The sequence below is a fragment of the Accipiter gentilis genome, chromosome 18 (assembly GCF_929443795.1).
Source record: "Accipiter gentilis chromosome 18, bAccGen1.1, whole genome shotgun sequence".
Classification (NCBI taxonomy): domain Eukaryota; kingdom Metazoa; phylum Chordata; class Aves; order Accipitriformes; family Accipitridae; genus Astur; species Astur gentilis.
Genome location: NC_064897.1, coordinates 13,835,171 through 13,853,868, shown reverse-complemented (window position 1 = coordinate 13,853,868; position 18,698 = coordinate 13,835,171).

Below are 18,698 nucleotides of genomic sequence, written 5' to 3'. Positions count from 1 at the left end.
TTCATGAAAAAAAGTTCTCAAAAATGTGAAGATGTAGTCTGTAATCTAATTTGGATACTTTCTGGTATGTTCATTTTGCTCATGGCAAAACATTGCCATACAATGTACAACATACAAATACATGTAACTCATAGAATCTCATTAAATATCTGTTGTTGCATCAATGTGTTTGGCATAATGTGGAATTCTCAAATAATCAAAATTATGATATCTAAACAAAGTATTTTTATCTCTCTGAAATTAATCACCTCAGTGTTGAAAGGATCAGTATGGGCTTCTCTAGTTTTTAAAAAAAACCAAACCCAAACAATATCCTAACTTGGCACTTTCCTAGAATTTTTTTTTTTAAATGAAATTACATTTTTTCCTTGGAAAATGGTTCTGTCAAAGAAATTTTTTTAGATCAGTTCTGCTTATAGGCTTATCATTGACTAGACTGAGGTCTGTGAAGGGGAAAGAACAGCAGGAGGCCTGGTTCATTTGCGTCAAGCTTGTGTTACAAGATGTCCATGATGCCTGTTTGTTTGCCTAAGATGTGAATGCTGTCCCCCGCCTCTACACAGTCAGTCTGAAATGTCTAGTCCAATAAATTAAAACAAAACAGCAAGCTGAATCTGAACCAAGTTTTTTCTACCCATATTATCCATTCTCTCCACTCCTGTAATAGTAATAAGCACTATTACCATGCAAGTTTTCTATTAAATTAAGAGATTCATTTAAAACTACTTATTTTCTCTGTGTCTACATGAACTTGCTCTAAGTGGCTTAGTATTTAATGTAGGGACATCTTCCCTCTCAAGTCATTGTCTTAGAAATGCATATTTCTAATTCCTTTTCTTTTTATTTATCATCTTGCTACATTTTTTTAATCTGTCCATGTTTGTTTATTTTTTATTTGACATTCAGTGAATTTGCTCTAGCTCTGTCTTTTTAGTACTGGCTGATGTTTTATAACGTATTGATTCCCAATATTTTAAACTGACCCACTGTTGATATGAGGATCACACCGGGAAGTAAGATGTTTACATCTCACTATGAATAGCAGATAAACGAAATAATAAAGGTTGTCAAAAGCTGAGAAATAAAGTACATGGGGTTCTTGTTTGCTTTCAAGGATATATGGCTGTGCAGCTCAGAGCTAGCAAACTTCAAAATTCAAGGCAAGTAGTTACGGACTCCATTTTTCTCTTTAATTCTACTATTAATTTTTTTGGATAAAAAAAATAATGCCCATCTCCAGGACTATAATTTACCCACAATGTTGCATGAAAATAGTGACTTCACCAGCGATTTTCTTCTATAGTTTTCCAGGTAGTTCCTTTATAAATAATCCCTGTTCTAATGAGCATATAAATGGAGCAAACTTAACTTTCTTTCTTTGTTGTATTTGATCCTGTTGAGTAATTAGAGACTTAGAATATGCAGAGATATTGACACAGATTTTTACTGGTTTCACTTACAACTTTCTCCTATAAAAAAAGCTTTTTTTTTTTTTTTTTTTTAAACCCTCTCCTTTTAAATTGCAACCATTTCCTGTTGAGCTTAATTCCTTCTGGTATTTACTGCAGTAACATTAATCATGATGAATTCATTTGGTATTTAATTTTGATGTAATTTCAGTATATACTATTTCTGAAATAAAATACTTCTTTTGCAGACAGTGAAAAATTATTTACTGATTATAGCACAACTGTGTGTGTGTGTGTAGATATAGATATATTGTATACATTAACAGTGACATGTAATTTAAATCTGCACATTTTGCATTATTCAGTAGTTGGATGCCAGCTGCTTTTCTTTTGTACTTTGTGATTAATTTCATTGTCGGTAGATTTTATGTTTCTGAAGAGTCTTTCACAGAACCTACACAGTATTCAATGAAGAGAATATGAATACCCAGTTGTCAGTGGTGTTTTAGCCTGATCTACAGCACTAAAGTTCAATGGTCAGAGTTATAGGATAATGAGGGAGGAAGAAAAAAAAAATGAACTGTGGCATTATTTTCAAAGAATACTTGATTGACTTTTATCACATAACTAAAAAGAATTAATCCTCCCCATCACCCTTTTTTAATTTCCACTGCAATAGTTTGCCTACTTAATGGAAACAAATGCAAGGTAGGGGAGTGCTTTGTCTGAATTTGCATGTGTGTTTTTCCATGCAACGGGAGAGGCATCTTCAACTCTGAAAAGCACGTAGCTGCTGTGTGCTTTTAAAGAGTTTAAATGCTGGAGTTTTCAAGCCTGTTTTATCGGTTGCATTCTTGCTTGCTTGATCAGGACAGTTTGAAACAAGAGCATGTGGAAACAAAAAGCAAGAAGTAGTAAGCATGAAAAAAAATCGCAGCTCTCAACCACTACCAGCAATTATGAGTTCTAAAGTTCTGTCTTTTGTGTTTGTTTTTAAAAGCAATTCAGTAAACTACAAAATTGTGGAGCACTCTAGTCAGGAAGTTGCAGGTAGAATTTATACTACATTTCTCAAAAGACGTAAATTCCCCTTTTTTGTAAAGCATTAAGTCCCTCCCTTAATTAAGCCTTCTGGGGTTTAAATGTGTTGATCTCATTTTAAACTGAGCTCAGCACAATTAGACACACTGAGAAGATAGCAGATAATCAGCACATACAAAAACATTTCAGACATAAATGCTTCATCCTGCCAGGCCCCAAATTACTATTTCAGTTTGGTTGTGGGTTGGTTGTTTTTTTGTGTTTTTTTGGTTTTGTGTTTTTTTGTTTTTTTTTTTTTTTTTTTTTTTTTTTTTTTTTAATCCAGGGGGAGGCAGCGGCTGGGGGGGAGAGAGAGAGAAAGAAAAAAAAAATTGATTATTTTCAGCTCGTCATACATCTCATTTGTAGTGGGTCAGACCTTCCCCATTCACAATTACCACTAGTTAATCTTATCAGAGGAAAATTCAATTACATTTATCAAGGTTATTCCATACACTCAAGTTATTGCCTTGGAAAAATCGGGTTTTAGTGTTAAGAATGTTGGCATTGTGTATGTGTATGGGGTTTGGCTTCTCCCCCCCCCCCCCCCCCTCTTTAAAAAATAAATAATTAAATCCTGCTTTTACACTGACGTTACTAATATATAGTTATAATAAAGTAATATTTGACAGCTTTGTAAAAGGGATCATTAATACATAGATTATGGAAGTTTAGGAGGGAGGCTCATAACTGTTAATAGACTTCAATTCTCAGCCTACACTGACATTTTAAAAAATCTAGTTTCAAATTTGATAACAGATTACCAGCTAGGCTGGGAGCCAGCCACCTGATTAAGGCAATTTAAATGCTTGCAAAGTGGTGAGATTAAAATCAAATAAGTGCCGATTTTTTCCCTGCTTCACTTATCTTTCCCTGGATTCGTTCCTTAACTACCAGGTGGCAGAGGACTCTGGGTAATTTTCCTCTGCGCCAATTACCCCAGGATGGTTTTTAGGGTGAAGCAGAATAATTACTGCACTATCAATCCAAAATGGGCTGCTTAATGTGTTTAAGAGAGATTTTGAGCCTTAGCAGGGAGGCTGCCTGAAGCGTGCTATGCTTGTGGTGCCAAAGCCCGCTCGGCCTGCTCGGGTAGTTAACTGTTCGCGGAGAAGGCAGCACACACCCAAGGTGAAAGAAAACAAGGAAAACTCCTGGGAAGCTGTGGGAAAGTTAATGAGCTGCTTCCAACGCGTGGCAGGCTGCAGTTGCAGGTGGCTGACAAAGCTAGGCAGGTTAAGAAAATAATATTTATCATCCAGCTGCCAGGACCATCTTTATCAAAAGTCTTTCTAAAACCCATACAACATGCAGGAAAAATGGGTTTGAAACAACAACAAACAGCAACAAAAAGGGTGCAGGGGCGGGGGGAGAAAACGGGGAGAAGCACGCAGGCAATGAAGCAGCAGCATATCCTTGATGGGTCATTTGCAAAGCTTTGTGGAGAAGCTGATCTGATACCAGGAAACATTGATTTTAAATTTTTTTTTGTTGTTGTTTTCTATTTTTTTTCTCCCCCCTATGTAGGGGGAAGGATGGGCTTGTGATTACAATGAGGAAGGGGCGAGCTGGGGCTGGCGTGGGCTCTGCCACGGGGGTCCCGTGTGCCTGGTTAGCACTGGTAAAGGTAAAGGTCTGCCGAGGGAGGGACGCCCAGCTGAAGCCTGGGTCCCGCTCGCTTCCACGCAGCTACGTCCGCCCGTCGGTTTTAATTGGTGCTGCGCTCTAAAATGAGGTGCTGTCCAGATGCTCCCCTGTTGACGCTCTCTAGATGGGAGCCAGCTACCCTCCCCCTAATCCTGGGACTGTTAGCGAAAAATTTGGCAGTAATTCCCCCGCTTTACAGCTTTCTCCCTGCATAACACGGAGAAAGTAACACTTGGCTAAGCCACAGTGTAAGAAATAACTCATTAATTATTGGTTCATTAAAACATTTGAAGATCATTGGAGGAAAGGCAATACAGAAAAGCTCAAGTGCGAGGTGAAGAAGCGTTATGTTCTGTTATCAAACTGGTATGCGGTGGGGGAGGGATGGAAGAGGGGAGCAGGGCTTAAGCTCAGCTGAGACTCTGAAATGACATTGCTAAATAGTATACTGTAACAGCCACAAATTAAGTATTATCTTCCATCTGGTGGCTATGCACTGGATTTCTTTAATTATTATTATCTGAATATGAATTGTGAGTTTTAGCCAAGAACTCTGGAAGGTTGTCCTTAGAAACAGAGAGATAATTAAAAAAAATATCATTATATTTGTGAAGGGGTTGCTGCTGTTGCTTGCCTTTCAATGATTTCCTTACAGTTTTCCATATCATCTCTACCTACTTGATGTACAGAGCTTTTTTTATTATTTAATGAAAAATTGATCTGTGATTTTGCTTAGCAGATGGTTTGGATAATGTGAGTTAAAATGTTAAATTTTAAAGAGAAAATCTCTATTCTGAAGTTGTTTCAAGGTGCTGAGTGACCTCAAGTGGACTTCAAATATATCTAAAGATCACCAGATATTTCACGAAGATGTTGACATCCCCCAGGAGCACAGGGTATACGTGTGCGTTTGTGACTGGGGCTCTGTAGCTTATGGGTTCATATTCCAGTCCAATTTCCCATGCAAAACAGATTTACCTGCGCACTCACCCCCTGCTGCCTTCCTCCAGCAGAACAGTGCCCTCCTAGGAAATGGAGGAGCAGAGGAAAGGAAGATCAGCTCTGATTTAGATGCCAGTTTTTAAGCTGACCCTGTTTTAAATCACAGGAGTCTCACCTGCCACTGAAAACCTGTTTGTGTCCATCTCGCCAGATGTGACAGTTTATGCAGAAGTGTATCTTGTAAGACACATGCAATCCATTTAAAGATTATCACATGAAACCATATTTACTTCAGAGGCCTGTAATAATTACACCTTCACTTGAAAAAATCCCCAGGACTTTGGCTGCTGTGCCACAGATTTATACTCAAACATTTTCATTTGATGCGCAAAGTGTGAAGTACTCTTTAGTGGCAAGACAATTATCTGATTCTACTAATAAATGAATGCACTAGTAGTCATTTTTAATTGAACAATTATAGGATATTGCACTGTCAGTTGATTATAGAAGTCATTTCATAAATGTCAAAAATCTCTTTAAACGAATTATGGAGCTCCAAAATAACTCCGGCAATCAGCCAGCAATAACACAATAATCTGTTTACCCTGTTGTCAGGCAAACTACTGCCATTTTTTTTTCCTTTTTGAGGGGGGACTGAATCTTAAGGATTATAGTCCCGCTCAGGCTGTGGCAGCTACTGAGGCTTTGATTAATAGAGATTGAGAGTGTTGTCAAGTGCTCTGACATGTATTAAATAGCAAGAGAAATTAAAGTTGTTTTAGAAAGACGTCAATAGCAAACAGAAGTACAGATCTCCTCTTTGAGCAAAGGAGGTGGAAGTCTGAAAGGTGTTTCTAACATGTTCCTGTTTGCAGATGCTTCAGTTTGCTTCAATTTTTACTTTGGCATTGAACGTAAATACCACTTTCTGTTGTTACGTGATAATCTATTTCCTCTCTTTTCCTCGTTGTATGGACAAATGATAGGCTTGGGCACAAAAACAGGCCAGGTCTGCTTCTATCTATGAACACCTGTGTTCATGAACATTAGTCACACTGTTTTTTCTGCCTACTCGTATAAATGAAGACAAGAATTTGGCTCACGGGTATTATAGATATGGTATGTCCTTCCCTCGTGGATTGGTTCACTTTCTGTCCTGGAGTAGGCTGACATATAACAGTCCCAAGAGGAATTCAGGTAGGTCGGTAGGGATGGGTTCCAGCTGTATCAGAAGAACCACTCTGGCCAGGGAAAGGTGAACGAAGAGAGTCAAAATAAAAGAGGTTGGACCATTGCTGTTGAGGAGACTTGATCCATCTTTTGCTTGCTGAGAGACAAAGAGAGGGGGAGTATTTTAGACCTTTTGCTTTTTGATCAAAATAATGTGAGTGTGACTCATAGTTTTGCTAATAATAAAAGGCTTTGAAATAAAATGCAGGTGAAAGGTAATCAAAAGTAGAATTAAAATAAACGTTTCTTGAAAAGTGTTCACTTCCTGCAGATTTTGGGTGTGTGGGTGGGATGAGGGTTGTTTTCTTTCCCTGTGTTAAGTGCTCAATTCCAGATATCTTTGGTCTGAATACATTTCATGGGATTCCACTACTTGAAACCATTTCTGGAAATCTGATGCCCAGGTCTAAAGCTGGTCATCTCAAAACAAGTGATCTTGAAATAGTGGATCATATTTTGGCGTCCGATGGTAGTAGAATAGGTGTACTGCTGGTATACGACAAAATCTTTAATGGCTTTTAATCCTTAGCAATACAGGAAAGATACCTGCAGCTTTGGGTCTGCTTCTTGGCATATTCATGTTTTCGGATGTTGAAACGTGGAATCCTCTGAAATCAAGCTCAGAGTGGGGCTGACAAGAATAAGGGATTTTTAGTCATATGTGGTGGTAGAAAACTTCAATCTGGAGTCTGCATGGCCTCATGCTGCATTAAGGGAGGCATCACCATAGGAGCAGAAGAACAGGGGCCCTCTGTATTGTCTGTGCCTCATGGAGTAATCCTCTGCCAGCCCTGCATGAGCTAGCACAGAGGGTAGCTTTGGGAACGGAGCCAGAAGCATTATGCAGATTCAGTGTCATAATCATCCTATGCAAGCTAGGTACGCCTGTGGCTGTGGCCGTACTTCCAGCTCTGGAGTTGGCAGTAGTGATACCGGGGTATATTTTCATATTGACCTCTTATTCACATTTCCCACATGAGGTCTGCTTGTTGGAATCAGATAGGAGAAGCTAATAGAAGACCTAAGGAAATGTCTGTGTGCAGGGCTTGATTGCTAGAGTCTGCAATTCGTAAAAAGGAGTACTATTGCTCAAGTGCAGAGTTTTAAGTCAGCAGTGCTGCTGACATGGTTCGATATGCTGGGAGGTCCAAGTTGCCTATACCTAGCCCTTTAGGCTGACTAATCTCTAAATGATAAACCCCAATATTCTGGCCCTATTAATAGGGCAAGGTGTGTACAGAAGAGATTACATCCCTATTTGCTGTATATTTCCTGAGATTAGTCCTTCTATGTTATAGTTACTATGCTGGCACCACAGGGTAGAATGGTCAAAAGCATTTGGTTAGGGAAACAGAAAACCGAAAAGAAATAGGAATAGTCAGAGGTTCCTAAAGAAATAGCAGATAGTCAATACAAATATTTGTTGCACTTTTGTGAGGCTTTTGATTTATGGTTTAGGTAATTTAAGGTGAACTGGATGGCATTTTGCTTGGTGAAGATGTGGCCCTAAAAACTGAGTATCTGCTTCTTCCCTGACTTACACCTGTGTCACCATGTGTATCTTTGCCAGGTCTGTGCCAAACACGGATGGTTTGGCAGCTTGCTTGCACACAATTTGTTCTGAATTTAACTGACTACACAAAGTGCAAGGCAGTCAAGAAGCAGCCTCTGACATTTTTAATTGGCATTGAATTTAAGTCATCATCAATTATTCTGCTTTAAAGGCAGCTTTATTCCTTAGAACTGCCATGCATGCTATTCAAAACTCTTGCAGGGATCCATCCCTGGTATCTGTCTTGGCTAGTAGGATTAAGCCCTTATGGCTAGTAGGTGGCTGAGACCTTACCATATGCTGCTGGTAGACAGCAGCAAAGCTTTACCCTGTGATAAGCATACTAAAAGCAATCTGTTGGGCTTTTTTTTTCTTTTTTTTTTTTTTTTTTTTTTTTTTTTATATAATACACCAGCACGTGGTTAATTGACATTCATATTATTAAACTAACTTGTAAATAATGTGATTCTCTCAGGAATCACATCAGTTGCACTGTGGGTAAGTTTAGATTTCAAAGGTGCCACAGTGCCTCATTCTGTGTTGACGGAATTGAACAGCATTAACCTTTTCACTTACACTAACAAAGACAAGTTAAGACAAGATGTGCTATGACTACTGCACATCTATGTTTTGTTTTTGCCCAGGGCCCTGTACAATTACCCAGCACTTCAGAGCTAATATTGGTTGGATGTTTACCTTCCGTCCCCTCCCCCTTCAATGTTTCTACAAAATGACAGCCTCATTGTTTGCCCAAAAAATAACCAGTTACATAATAAATATATTCTCTTCTTAAAAAAAAAGAAAAAGAAAAAGAAAAAAAGCTAAAAAGATATTCCAGGCACTTATAAAGAGATCTAGCAATGAGAAAAAATACATAGACTCTGCGGTACAGTTCAGCTAGCATTTTCTCAATACAAACCATTCTGCTGTCATTCTAAATTCCACACTGCATACAATATGGTATTGATAGCAACGAAACACCATGCTGTGCATGTGTCCCAGAAAATAAGGGGGGAAAAAAAAATCATCCTCAACAAATTACAGGCAACGAAACCTATTTTATTTATTTCTTTTAACATGAAGGCTCTTTACATGTGTGTACCTAACTAGTTCAAATATTATCAGTATTACTTGATGTTAGCCTCAACTGTGGTACTGAAGAACCCAGTCCACCTAAAAAATCTTCTGAGAGTCTGGTGGTTGGTCAACTGTAGCCTGACCTGAGATATCACAGATTTTGAAATGGGTCTAAAAGTTAGAATACATATATGCAGGCGGTAGTGATTGCAGGGCTGATACTTTCAGGATATTCCTTAGCACCAAATATATGTTTTGGCTGCTATATAATTCACTTCAGAAGCAAAAGCTTCCACAGGGCTGACTGAAGGATAGCCTTCTCCCTCCCCCTCTGTGGTGGAGAAACAAAATGTGGAAAATGGAGCTGAAGCACAGAGAGAATTGTCTTCCTTGAAGTCACATAGCAGTTGTGGAGTGGCCAAGCCAGGAACAGAAAACTTATTTCCTGACTTTTTTCAGCAGCTTGGTATATACCGCTATAAAACTCCGCAGCTTTACAGGGCAGATATTCACATAGCTTGTTGAGACCTGACTTGTTTGGCATATGTGAGATTGGTAACTGATTTTATGCTAGCTTCCATAGGACACTGTCTCTCACAAATTCACCATAAGGAGCAGCACTCAGGATGAGCTTTCTTTCACTTAACTTTAGAAATCTAGAAAGTAGGTGTCTATCTTGGAGGTACTGGAAGTTTCCCGCTGTGGGCAACAGGCAGGAACACTGGTTTGGCTCATAGTAATGCTGACACCTATGATGTCATCCAGTTATAGCATAAGAGAGTCTATTTTTCTCTCTTGACCTATGGAAATGCCAAACAACTGCCTCTGATATAAATGTCTGTATTGTAAATATATCCCACCCCTTATTTCAACACTCTTAGGAGAATAAGTTTAGAAGACTGAATATAATCTTGATCATTTGTGAATTAGCGCAGTAAACCAAGAAATTATTCCTTAGATAATCATCAAAGCATCACATCACAAAATCTTTCAGGGAAGACAGCAATGCATATTCTAGGGTTGACCATTCAATGCCTTTCATAAATGCTAGTGAATCTGCCAAAATCTGGAAAGTTGTAGCATACAGCTTTCATAAAAAGCACCTAGATACCATCAATTTTCCCTGTAAGATGAAGAATACAACATAGTCTTTCAACTCAGATGTGGATCAACCTGTATGAATTTCTAGTATGGACTCTAACCTATACTTATGATATATCGTGACTGTCATCTTAAAATTGGTCTAAATTTTAGTAGTAATGGTAAATGTGATGAGAAGATGGATCGGCAATGGTGTAAGGGTAGATAAATGCAAGATATAGCCTTGGTTGCCTTGGTGGGTATCCCTAAGGAACTAATTTGTTCATTTGGTACTCAGTTTTGTGTGTAAATTTTAAACATGAATGTATGCTGTTTTAATGTGCTGTGTAGATTCCGTCTTAAAATCATAGTTAGTGGAGTTTACACTTATGATATTTCTCCTTGCCGTACCATAATATCTTTGCACAATATCTTTGCTCACTGAACTGAGATTTGGGGGGTTTGTTTGTTTCTTTTCATTGTTTTTTTAAGTATGTACAAACTTCCTACTGATTACAAATACATTAGGAAATAAATGCAATGCATTTCACATCATAGGGAATGTGGTATAGCCTTTGGTTTTTTGTGTGGTTGCAGAAGTCCCCATCTTAGACCAGTGCTAGCTGAATGATGTACTTGGGTTTAAAATCTGACTCCAGGTTAGTTTTTGCTCTTTGTTTCATTGCTGTTGGTCTTGTAAGACTTCATTAAGTAGGACCGATTTCAGATTTACACAGGTATTACAGCATTGAATCTGGCCTTTTCTGTCTGGCCAAGTCACTTTTGAAATAAGTGGAGTATGTGACAGGTGTGATGCAGCAAGTGTACTGTATTCAATCCAAATGCTGGATTATCTTTAAAGATCAGCATAGCTGGAACTCTGAAAGGTGTTGGCTATGACCAGGTCAGTAGGCAGATATTATTGATGGCAGTAGGCCTTAGGGGCAGGAAGAAGAGGTTCAAGTGAAAAAGAGATGGAAAGAAGTCCTTAAAAGAAATAACATCCTGTGATCTTGACTTTCCACAGCCTAAATCTCTGAGTTATCCACATCCCACTCATGTCACTGTTGATCTCTGGACAAGTGGAGTGTTACGATGAGTTGAGGCTTCCTTCCTTTGGAGGTTTCCACCATGCTTTCTACCAACATGCTAGAATGAGATGGAAGTAATTTACAGGCCAGAAACTTGCTGTTATGTGGGGATTTTTCTTGTGGCTGTGGGCTAGAATAAAAATGTAATAAAATTAAACAAAAGTAGTTCTGCAATTGTTTGGTTTTTTTTTTTTTTTTTTGGTTTTGGGGGTCTTTTTTTTTGTTTTGCTTGAAGATGTCACTTTAGGACTGACATCAAAATCCATTGCTTAGGAGGTAAAGAAAAAATTTTTGAGGTCACCTACAGGCATTTTAAGATAATAGGCATTTAACTGTCATTCACCTTCCTAACTCTTTGAATTTTAAGAAGAGTTTTCCTCTAACAATTTGACATTTCTTCCACTTTCTTATGACAACTATTGTACAGTAGAACCCTCTCTAATAAAGCAGAGCAGCATACAAATTTCTACCTGTACTGACCCTTGTGTTTCTGGATTATTTCGATCAAATTCAACTTTCTTGATTTCAGCAGGCTATTGATATAATAACATATTTAAATAAACACCTTATCAGTTCAGATACGGATGTAGAATTGGGTAGCATTCAGGAGACAGACTGTTTTTTGTAGGGTGGTGAAAAAAATTGCATCATTCAGGAAATGGTGGGAGAATAGTCAAGAGGAGGAGGAAGGACTTGGAGAGGACACTGGAAAGGAGAAGCAAGGATTTAGTGCTAACAGGGAAAATGGTCTTGAAGAACGAGAATTGGAAGCTGAGCTAGTCAGAGCAGTAGCAAGAACCAGTGAGAGAAACAGGTTAAAGGTACACCATTAAAGTCAGATTACCTTATCAAGAGACACAATTATTTAAAATAAAAGGGACTTTTCACTGTGTCAATTCCTGTACTGAATAAAAATAAGAAAGTAGAAGATAGCCGAACAGAACTTAGGGAACCCAGACATTTTAGTCTGCTGTCTCTGTGTTGTTTTCACCCTCCTAAAAAGAACCTAGTTTTGACAACTGAGAACAAGATTCAGTGCATCTAACTTTAACTGTGTTTTAAAGGATCACCTGACTTAAACTTTAGGTTCCATTTATAATGAGTGTAGGGGCACCTTCAATGAGGTTAATCTCCCATATTCTAATTTCCCCATCCAGCTAATGATGTAATTAATTGTGTTCTTGAGTTGCCTGTTTCCTTTGACTTTAGAGAAAGCATAGACAAGTAACTTTTAATATCTAGAAGTTAAACATCTAAAGACAGGTGAGTTGAATCCTCTCTTGAAAAACTGTATTTTGGGTTAGATATGCAACTCAGTTAACCTGGGAGAGCTGTTTTTCTGTCTGTAATAGAAATATTCAGCTCACATCTTTTGTTCCTGAATGTGTTATAACTTTGATTAAACTACCAGATTAAATTCTCCTGGTTTAGATTTTAAACTTGTTTGAAACAAGGTTAGATGGCATTTAAGTTCCATATCACTGTGTCTCCAGTAATGAAAATTAGTCTAATAGGCTAAGGTACCCATTATTCAGGCTAAATTAGCTTCCTGGGAGAGATCCCTGTAAAGTAGCCATCATGATGAAGAATGTACCAATTAAACAAAGAAAACCAAGCTGATTATTGACATATTCTGAATTTCTTTTAAACCTTTTTCTTTCGCATTCTCTATGCTTCTGCCTATTGCAGAAGATTGGACACTATCAAATGGAGAGAAGGATAAATAAATGTGGAAGGGAAAGGGAGGAATTGCCTCATGTCTTGTTATTGCCATTGTTTTGACTATATATTGAATCATTCTTGAAATAATATCCCTTCTAGGTCTTTCTTTGAGATAATACAGGCCACCCCTTCCTCCACTAGCTGCCATTGGGATAATATGTCCTGACTACAGCAGCTGCTCCTATGGAAAAATAATCAAACAAAGGTGCTTCATACATATTTTATATTTTTTTAGCTGCCTTTTAATGGAATTTAATATCTAGAAGAGAAAACCAAAAGCCACTTGACGAGTTAGCTTTTCACAGATAACAGAGAAATGTTGACATGTTCTGGTTTTGCTGCTAACGCAATGATTGCTGAGATTACGCTGATGATCTCAGAGGCTTCCTGTTGATAGAATCTCTTCTCATTAAATGAGGAACTGGGATTTTGGAAGATCTGGATTGTATACTTGATCAAAGTTTCAGAGGATGACATCAAGACACACTGGAATCAGTTTTTAGGAGCACCTGTCCCATTTTCAGAAGTCATTTGGATTTAGAGGAGCTTTTGTTGCAGAGATGTAAAACATCACTGTCTGGTAACATCAGAATGAAAATTATACAAGTGGCTTTGCTGCTCCAGGTCAAAGTCCACCATCTTAGTTCTGATACATCTTCACTAGCAATTTCAAACAGTATGCTGGGCTTTGGATTGTTTGTTTCAGCTGTGAATGTGGTATGCACCACTGAGAGGTGAGGATAACAGTAAGAATATCCATATATTTAGGCATTACTATTTTAAGCATACCAAGGCCAAGGTGACATGTCACATAAAGGTGAATTAGTCATGACTTCCAGAAAAACAAAATTATTATTTTGAAGAATGCTCCTCAGTGACTTAGGTGGTCTTGACACATCCTGCATCTCCATTTCACATCTGTGAAATGGGAAAACAACACTTACCTACTTCAAAGAGATGTTTCGCTGAATAGTTTTTGTGAAGCACAAGCCTCCTGTGGTATGAGTGCAAAGTATTACTCTATTTATTTTTATGAACTTTCTGTTTTACTGCAGTAGGAAAGCTTAAATTATCCATAGAGTTCTTGAGCACATTGGGGAAGCCAAAGATCCTGATTTTGCCCACTGTGCTCCTGGCAAAGCAAAAACCCAAGGGAGACTCCTAAATGAAAAATATAAACAAAACCCTGAAGCTACTCAGATCCTTAGAAGATTAGATTTTTGAAAATATGTTCTTTATAAGATAAGTTAAATGCATTCTTTCCCTTATTTTTTCCCCTGGTTTGGTCACAGGTTGCTCCAGGCATCCAAATGGGGGTATTCAATCCCTTGCTCTATTGATCCTGACAGGGACACATGCTAAGGTGCCCTGTCCTCCCTGAGGCCACCACTAACTGCAGATTTAACAGGTCCAGCAAGGAGGAGAAGTTCCAGAGGCTGTCATTCAGCCTGGGAACCATACTTCACCCTTTCAATCTCATCCACCTCTCAGTATATTTCATTATTGTCAAGGTGTGCAATACTTGAATTTCCAGTCGTACTGCAGAGCCTTTTCAGGGCTGGTAGTCGTGGGAGGTTTAGTGAACATCTTGCAAGTGGGAAAATTACCTGTGAGACCAAGCAGTGCACATTACATCATTCATATGCAGGAGGGACAAGAGAAAGAGTGGAAGTGTGTTTTTGTGTGAATTCTTCTTCCCAAGGTACTTCGGGGTTTGGCGACATAAAAGATAGAGATAGGTGGTCTAGATGTCATTTTTAGACTTTGACTGCACAGAGACATTTTAGGCATTTTTCTTTTCCTTTTGCTGATGCCATCAATTTAGAATTCTGCTGTAACTCTTCAGTTTTAGATTTTTGAGTAAGTGGTAAACTCATTCTCTCACATTTGGATTTATATTGACTCTTCCTTCTGCTTTTTTAAAATTTTTATCAAGAATGTTATATACTTGTAACAGTTAAGTACCTTGATAAAATGCTAGTGTGGATTACTGCTCTTCTGTTAACTATGACCTAGGCTCCATGAGTCGGTGTGTTACTCTGGGGTTTTGTAATTTGTTGCTTTTAGTCAGCGTACTCAAAACCAAGGTTTATTTCATCAAGGTTTTTATTTCTATAAAAGATCTCAAAGCCCTTTACAAATTAATACACAGGTTCCAGGAATTTATCCAGGAATTCAGTTCATGGAGAACTGAAGCAGAGTATGAACAGCGTCTATCTAATGCATAGCTCTCTTTGCCTCAGTATTTCTAATTAGCTTTTCACTGATATAGGACATAAAGACAAAATCAGTATTGGAGATGAAAACAAAGGAGGTGGAAACTAAACTAAGATTCAACCACATAATATGATTTCACCTTATCTGAGAGTCTGTTACCAGCATCAGGCTCTTACTACTCCTTGTTTCCCCTGCTCCTCCCCTGTCTTATTCCAGGTGAATGAGACAGAGCAGCTCACTGAGGGCGAGAAGAGCCCTAGATTTTGGGAGGAAGGGTGGAGCATGTTAGGAGCACATGGCTAGGAGAAGCGTAGGGACGGGAGGAATGATGCAGGTGGGTGTAAAGGGTAGGAGATCCCATACTTGGTTTTCACAGCAGAAGTCATTGAAGTGTCTAAGTGTTGGATAAAAATGCACAAAGGAAAATGGGCTTTGATTTGGTCCGATTTGCCTTAATTTCACATATCCCTGCTTCTCAGATTGTTACAGAATGGTATGCTCGGGAAATTTATCTTCCATTCTTTCCATTTACAATCAATGCTTCCTATTGCTAATGCTTTCCCACCTACCCCTGGACAGCATATTTTTTTTAGCATACTTATACTGAAGTGTCACTTCAAGTAATTGAGTGAGTGCTCAACCACAAAAAAAAAAATCAGAGAATCTAAAGCAACTAAATGCAACTTGGGTGTATACCTTAAAATCAGCAGTTATGTGCTTGCTTACAGTTATGCAATGGACAATGCCAATTAACACTTTAAAGATTGTTTGAAGAGCAACCTCTCCTGATTTTTCTCTAGCCTCTGCTCCTCCTCTTCAGTCTCTGCCCAGTGCATATCAGGTGAAATGTCTTGTTGCTGTCGGTACCTCGTGCCATGCACCGCAAAATGCAGAACACAGGAATAGTAGGATGGGTGCTGGCTGTGTGCTCCCTGACTCTTTGAACTCAACCAACTATTAATACAGCAGTTAGTTGAAGAGGAGTGCTAGTCAAATGCTAGCTACTCTGCAGCTGTAGCAGTGTTTGCAAGGAACTTGTCATTGTTTGGTAGCATCCATGGTTATTTTGCCACCCTTGTCGTGCTTCCACACTTGAACAGCAGAAAACCTGTGTTACATATTTAATCTTGTACACCAAATTCCTCTGTCACCAACCAGCTGGATCACACTGGCTCACAGCTGTGGCTGCAGCTCTGAGCTTTTTTTGTCCTGACCATTTTCTTATGGGCTGTGATCTTAAAGCTTTGGTTCCGTGTTCCTTAATAGACATTAACGGCACTGTGGGATCTACTGCAAGATCTTGTACGTACAGGGTAGATTAACTGTATGTCTTTTTATGGGCATCGGCAGAATGGGACAGCTTATTGAGAGTTTATATTGTTTTCAAGATTTTATTCAGTGTTGACGTTGTCTTTATGTTGGAGGACAGTTGATACCTAGTCCAGTGTGAAGTTAGAGAGATGAGGACAGATGATGCATAGCCTAGTATAATGTCTATTACTACAAAATTAAGCCATTAAAATATTTTCATTACATCTGATGGGGCAGTGTGAGCTTATACAAGATCAGTGTTTTGTGTTGTGTTGTCTCAGAGATTTTGACCTGGTACAGAGAAAACCTAAAGCTGGATGCACAATGTTGTTACACTGAGGCCTTAAGGCATATACTTTCAGTCTTCTCTGAGGTCTTGGGAAGCAATCTACTCAGCACTCCTCAGGATGAGGCCCCATGTCTCCATCTGGGAATAATGCTTACCTGCTCCATGGGGATCTATAAAAGAAAACTGATCACTCATTTAGTCTGTCTTTGTACGCCACTTTGAAGATAAAAAAGCTATGCTATGATTGTAAACGCTATTTGCGACATTACATTTCCTATGTAATTATATACTTTTTTTCCCTGAGATTCTTAGATATATTTTAATCTTTCTAATTGATACTACATGCAGTAGAACATTGTTCTATCTCTAGCTAAACAGGGTGCTGTAGAAGTGTAGGGAAAGAAATTGATCTATCTGCTATGTTATCCACTCTGTGCTCTTATGATATTTTTGCGAACTGCTTTCATCAAGCTAGTAAGGATTTGTCAAGGTGTTTACCTGTTGGGAATTTCAACATGATTTCTTGAGGGTGCAATCTGGGGCTGAGTTATGTGTTCTCCTCTTCTGCTCTTCTAACTATTCGTACATCAAAGTCTCCACCATTGTAATTCTTTTTGGCCTGCTCTTTATTCAGCAGTTGCTGTACAAAACAAATGTATGTTGTGCTCAGAGAATACTGTATATCATATACATTTATCCACCCAATGAAATGAATGCATTCAGTGCACATAAGCAGAAATGTCTTGTTGGGGAAAGTTAGTGGTAGCTTGTGCTTCATGCTGCAGAATGCAGTATAAGGAGTAGTGTATTGGTGGTGTAAGACAAAATTAAGCAATGGAAATTTTGGATGAGTATCAGGAAATATTTCTTAATACTGAGTTCAGGCAGTGGAACAGTCTCCCAAGGAACATGATGGAAAGCCCATTGCCCATGTCAATTAAAACTAGACTAGTTTTAGAACTGGGGAATATACTGTAGGGAACAATCCTGCACAAGTCTAGATGACCTAATAACTCTTTTCCATCTGTAATACTTATGCCTGAGTTTCAGAGTTATGTATTGCAATATGATTTCATCCTGACTGAGAAAGACTGAAACATTTTTCTTTCATGTAGGATTTTTTTTTCACACCACCCAGAATTTTCATACCCACTGAAAACTAGTAGTGAGGGGGGGGAGGGGGGGGGAAGCAGAACCAGATCTACACATGCAGTATTCTTAAACTACTGCTCAGGCAAGAAGCTCCCCCACTCTATTCACACCTGTTATCTCAGGATGGTTGCAAAAAGCAGCCCCAGACATCGTTGCCACGGATGACAACTTGAAGCAGGCCAAGCCTCACAGAGACCCTAGGCAGGGCAGAATAATGTTTGGAGACAGAGATCTTCTCTTTAAGAAGCAGTCCTAGGATTTGTCTTCCTATAGTCTACCCTTGAGTCCTTTCTCATCTAAACCTGCACTCACTGTTGGGGAGCCGTGGCTGATAAGAAGGTGCAAAACATGTAGTGTGCACTGGTGTGCAGTTTTAGGGGGGGAGTAAATTGTTTCTAGCACATTTTAGATTTCTTTCTTGCAAGAGCCCTGGCAAAGCTCTAACATGACATTATTTTGAAATACAAAGAGGCATTGAGAATAATCAGTGATGCATCACAGAAAGGCCCATTTGTTTCCATTTAACAGGGAAAAGGTTAGAGTAGTACATCATCTTGCTGCTTCCATTCTGTGCATTTAAGAAACGGTCTGTCCAGCCACTAATTGAGAAGTGAATCTGTATACAGAGAAACCAGTTTAGTAATGTCAGTAAAGGAATTGGTAATTTTTCCACTAACAAGATGCCGCATTGGTAAAATAAACCCTTATCAAACTGAGACATATTGTCTATCTGCTCCTTAAAGATTTCTTGACTTTGAAATATGAACACCTGGGTTTTCCTTGCTTCTCTCCTCCTGTTGGCTTTTTTTTTGTGGCATCCTGAAGTTGAGGGGAAACTTTTGTAGTATCATTAGACCTTCTTTCCCGGATCTAACACACCATAAAGTAGCTGCTGTTCT